The sequence below is a fragment of the Petaurus breviceps genome, unplaced genomic scaffold (assembly GCF_028583685.1).
Source record: "Petaurus breviceps papuanus isolate PSGF00001 unplaced genomic scaffold, PetGlider_PUasm1.0 90743, whole genome shotgun sequence".
NCBI lineage: Eukaryota > Metazoa > Chordata > Mammalia > Diprotodontia > Petauridae > Petaurus > Petaurus breviceps.
Window position 1 is genome coordinate 5,422,731 of NW_027187332.1, and position 5,906 is coordinate 5,428,636.

Sequence of the window (5,906 nt, forward strand, 5' to 3'; positions counted from 1 at the left end):
ACATTGCTGAAAACACCATGCTAAAAATTGTGGGAGCAAACACACAACTTTGATTCACTCCATTGGTGACTGGGAAAGCATAAGAAAATAGTCCATTATCCAGAACCCAGGCAAACATGACTACCAACTAAAGGTCTACAGAGCTATTGTGCTGCCCTCATTGTTGAATGTTGTAGTGAACTTTCAGAAGTTTCTTGGCTTTGCTAATGAAATGTTCCCCTTCCCTATATTATTATCTGAAAAGCTACAGGGCAGACAAGCAAAAGGATGTATTATCAAGGGAACATTTTGGGGTCCCTTGACCTCACTAGGTATATTCCCCTATCCTATACAGTTATCTGCAAAGGTAACCGGCAGATAGCAAAAGGGTATGTAATCTTTTTTGTTTATGCTTCCAGATATGGTCCTAGAATAATACCCTAATAAGTAACTAACCTTAAGCAAGAGTAAATAGTAAACAGGATTAAGGGCTCCTTCTACATTCTTTGCATTCCTTTGATGTAAGATCTTTCTACATTGTTTGCATTCTTTGGTAGTGTCTAAATTCTCCTGCAGGAGCATAAAAACTCTGTGAGCTCCTTCCATCTTTGGCTCTGTATGAAATGGTCCTGTAATAAACAGACTATTGATTACACCCCTGTCTTGTTATTCTCACTGCTCCCTAGCCTACCAACTGTGCTGGCCACAGTAAGTGGTGCCCATAACGTGGTGCATCAGGACTGCTGATTGGGTCTCTAGCGATGGACCCCCAGGATTTGCCAGTAGGAAGCAGGCCCACATGAAATCTGAAGGACAATGGATTTCTTTCAAGGTAAGGGGAATGCTCTAGAAGGGCATTCGTGTGGGCTTGCTCAATTTTTCATAATCACAGCTCACAGAGACGTAGTATGGGAGGAAGCTTAGTGAAGGGTTTAAAAGGTGAAGGAAAAGATCTGAGGATATTTCGACTTATAGTGTGTAAGAAAGGGATTTCAGTTCAGAAACAGATTCTGAAAAAAAATTTTTTAATAGTCTATCAGACAGCCCCATGTTTCCCTAGTGGCTCTGAGATCAGAGGACCTGATTGGGAAACAGTGGGAGTTAATTACTTTAAGGAGAATGGACAGGATAGTGACTCTGGTTCCATATTTGCAATTTATAATGTCATTAAAGTATGCCTATCAGACAAAACAAGTCTTAAAGAAATATTGAGTGTCATGGGTGAGAGTGAAGGCAGCGATCAGGAAGAGAATCCACCCCCTGAATTTGTGGGAAATGACCCCTAGAAAATACCAAAGCTCTTAACCTCAGCCCAATTCCACCCTATAATCCCGGATGGGGAACAGAAAAAGCTGGGAAGCCTAATGACTGTCCCACTGTAGTTTCAGAATTATTTACACCTTTTCAAAAACTCATGAAAGTGGAAGGATAGTCATTAAGAGTAATGGGATTTAAAGGCTTCAAGTGGTTGGCATACATACCCTGTTATAGTAGATGACCAGGGCAATAGAACATCACAAAAATTGAATATAAAAGATCTTAAGGAGGTAAAAAAAAAGCTGTGCAGGAGTAAGGGGCAACAACTCCTTATACAGGGTCATTATTGGAAAATTTAGCAGCCACAGCTTTGACACCATATGATTGGAGGCAAACAGCCAAAATACTCTTTACAGACTTACCCTGATGGGGTGGCTCAGCTCATAAAGAAAATGATCAGACGATGTTTATGCCTAAGTGTTCAATTGCCTGAAATTATAAAAGTTCCCTTATGCTCCTGACAAAATCCAACAATTGATTGAGAATCAAGAATCTTGGCAATTGTTGTTAATTTATGCTATCCCCATACACCATTATACACCAAAAGGCATTTTCAGATTCTTAATAAACAATGAGTTCATAATCACTAAGGTATGTAAGGATCAACCTGTTTCAGAATTTAATGTATTCAGTGATGCCACTAAAGACTACAGAGCTTCTGTATACTGGCCTGATAAACAGGTTATGAAAATCATCACTAATCCTTATGACTCCACCCAAAACAACAAGCTCACAGCTATAATATCTGCTCTTACTTTATTTCCTCAGTCTATTAATATTATTACAGATTCTCAATATACAGCCCAAGCAACTCAAAAGATAGAAACAGCCAATATACGTAGAAATAAAACTCAGTTATACACATTGTTCTGTGATTTACAAGACATTGTACAAAACAGATCACATCCCTTTTACATTATGCATATCCTATCTCATACGGTCTTCCTGGACCACTTTTTAGAGGTAATTACATAGCTGATCAAATCCTTGTGGGATCATTAGAATTAGCAAAGGAATCCCATCATAGATTTCATCAATCTGCTAGAATGCTAGCTAGGACCTTTGATATCACTAGAGAACAAGCTAGGCAAATAGTTAAAAGCTGCCCATCATGTGTTATTTGCAGTCTCTCTATACCCAAGGGTGTAAATCCCTGTGGACTGTTATCCAATGAAATTTGGCAGTCTGATGTTACTTATTCTGTTTTTGGGAAACTAAAATATATGCATGTAACTGTGGACACATATTCAGGGTTTACATGGGCAAATGTTATGCCTGGGGAAAATAACCTCTCATGTTCAAGAACATCTTATTACATGCTTTGCTGCTGCGGGTGTGCCAAAACAATTAAAGACTGACAATGGCCCTGCTTACACCTCAAAAGGCTTTGCTGAATTCTGTCTTAAATGGGCTATTTTCCATATTACATGACTTCCTTACAACTCCACAGGTCAGGCAATTGTTGAAAGAAAAAACCGCACACTTAAAACTGCAATCCAAAAATTAAAAGGAGGAATTTGGTGTACAGGTACCCCAAGACTAATGTTGGGGCTGTCACTATATGTAATAAATTATTTCACGTTAGATCATGAAAATAAAACACCAGCAGAAAAATTCTAGAGTGTTACTGACAACACAATTAGTAATCCTAAAAGACAACAGCCAGAGCCAGCTGCAGTTACTTAAAGGGTGATGTGGAAAAATGATAAGGGACAATGGTGTGGCCTGAACAGAGTAATAGTTCGAGACCGAGGTTATTTGTGTGTCTCCACAGATGAAAACAAAGAAGTCTGGATAGCAGAAAGGAGAACAAGGACTGTGTCAACAAATGCAGAGAAAGGGCATTCAGCCCACCTGAACCAGAACCAGACGAGGTCAGCAGCGGAGGAGGAGTCAGAGCCTAAATGAGGGCAAGCGAATGGTGATCCTGCTCACTACTATCTTTGCTCAGCGTACAATTTCTGCCTCTACAAGATACTGGGCAATCCTAGATCATCCGCCTTGGGTGGAGATGGTTGGGTGGGGAGAGTTTCTTCCAGAAATCACTTTAGAAGGAAATGGGTCTGTCCTTATTGCCAAAGATTGTGATATACAAAAGGTAAATGTAACCCATCCTGTGCTTGATTTTAATTTTACTGGGTTAGTTGATGAACCACCTTTGTGCTTTTCTACTTTTAATATGTCCTTATGTAGCTTAGTACAAATTATCAAGTATCATTATGAGTATCATCCTTGGGGCAGACTCAAACAGGCCCTTGCAATTCCTGCAAATCTACATTCTATCTATGCAAAATCATGGAGTTAAAGGAAAGCTGAATGGGAACAGCTATGCTAAAGGAATTTTCAGAGTTAAGGACCTAGTACTCTTTGAGAACATCACAACATATGCTATGGGGATTTTGGTGACTTTTTCTAATTGTTCAGGATTGTGGGGTAAACATCAGATGCTGTGTCCAGACCGAGATGAATTGGGACTCATCTTAGGGTTAAGCATATCCCCCATCTTTGAACTGTAGGATTGACTTACCTGTTTGCCACAAGGTAGAAGAGCAAACCTACATTTCCTGGCACAACGACACTAACATCAATTATAGGGATGGCAGTTTTCCAAAACAAAATTGGTTTGGATACTCACAGAGAGGAAACCTGGAAATATGGAACATCCCTTTGCCATGGGCCTCAATAACAATGGTTTTTGCTATTTTTGTTCCTAATAGGACCTATTTGAGCAAGACTGACCATAGCTTTATAAGTGCTTATTTTGGAGGGAGGTATGCACTCATGTGGGGAAATCATAGCAATGTAAGTATCACTAAAACTGATAAACATTATAATGTCACCTGTATTAATTGTAAGGTTTCTGAATGTCATGATAATACTTCTTTAGGGCAATTTCTATTTGTTATTAAAAGACCTAGTATGGTAATGATACCTGTAGAGAGTGATCATTGGTTTCACTCTCCTGCTGATCATTCTATTGCTCAAATTAATCAATTATTGGTTTCCAATCGAAAAAAGATATATTCTATATTGTTGTATTGTATATTCTATATTGTTGTTGGGATAATTGCTTTAATTACTACTATACTGATCAGTGTTTCTATGTCTGTATCCATTAGTACTGTACAATATCAGATAGTGCAAGCTCAATTTTTACATGAATTGTCTGTCAATGTTTCACGAGGATTTTTGTTACAATCAGAAATCAACAAGAGCTTTTTTAAAGCAATAAATCAGGTTAGAGATTATTTAATTGCCATAGCTGAGGAGATTGAATTAATGCAAGTTAGACAAAGGTTAGTATGTGATTATATATACATGTATGGTAAACAAACCATATTATGAATCAGAATATAATATAACTCCAATTACAAATCATCTTAAGGGCCTATGGGGTGACCATAACACATACCTTGACATAAATGATTTGGAGAATTTGGCTCACCTCATGGACCAAGAAAGTCATCAATCTTTACTAGCAAATTAGGAAGCAAAAAAAATTGTTGATTGGATAAAGAGAGCTCAGGGAATATTACCTGCACAAATACAGCAAATAATAACCTTCCTAGGAATTATTAATAATAGGGGTGGTGTTACTGGTTTTATGTACTTGTTTACCCATCCTTATTTATTGTTTTTCTCGTATCATTCAACAAGTGGTATATAATGTCCAATTGCATGATTCTTCCCACAGGCTTTTGAAATTATAAGTTGGGGGAGATGTAGCAAACTTTCAGAAGTTTCTCGGCTTTGCTAATGAAATATTCCCCTTCCCTATATTACTATCTGAAAGGCTACAGGGCAGACAAGCAAAAGGATGTATTATAAAGGGAACATTTTGGCATCCCTTGATCTTGCTAGGTATATTCCCCTGTCCTATACAGTAATCTGCAAAGGTTACTGGGCAGATAGCAAGAGGGAGGGTTATCTCTGTTTCTGTGCCTCCGAATATGGTCCTAGAATAAAACCCTAATAAGAAACTAACCTTAAGCAAGGGTAAATAGTAAACAGGATTAAGAGAGGCTCCTTCTACATTCTTTGCATTCCTTTGATGTAAGATCTTTCTACATTGTCAGCATTCTTTGGGGTGTCTACATTCTCCTGCAGGGGCATAAAAATTCTGTGAGCTACTTGCATCTTTGGTTCTGTATGAAATTGTCCTGTATTAAACAGACTATTGATTATACCCCCGATTTGTTATTCTCACTCCTCACTAGCCCACCAACTGCACTGGCCACAGTAGAATGCATGTGTGCAAATCTGAGCAAGAGCAACTCTTCAGAGGACTACTGCTGTGAATACCTCTAAGATTCTGATTACCTAGTATTATGAACTCTCTATTCAGCAGTAAACTAAATTACAACCTTCACATAAAACAACGTTCATCATTCACAATGATATAACATAACAACTTATTACTAAAGTGGCCACATAGTTTTAAATAAAGGTATCATTCAAGAGACAAAGTATGAAGGTCTCCCACCCCTAGGTCATATTATCTTAATCTACTCTATCAGAAAGTCTTCTTTCTTCTTGATTGCAGAATAACTTTCAATCATCCTTTATATATATATATATATATATATATATATATATATATATATATATAT

General features: G+C 37.8%; 1 long non-coding RNA gene across 1 annotated transcript; it reads left to right on the forward strand.

The window, feature by feature from the left end:
- The first annotated feature begins 576 nt into the window (after nucleotides 1-576).
- On the forward strand, nucleotides 577-5,488 carry LOC138145669 (uncharacterized). The gene is made up of 2 exons (XR_011164283.1): nucleotides 577-811; nucleotides 3,071-5,488. It is a non-coding gene; the product is annotated as an uncharacterized lncRNA (long non-coding RNA).
- The last annotated feature ends 418 nt before the right edge of the window (nucleotides 5,489-5,906 follow it).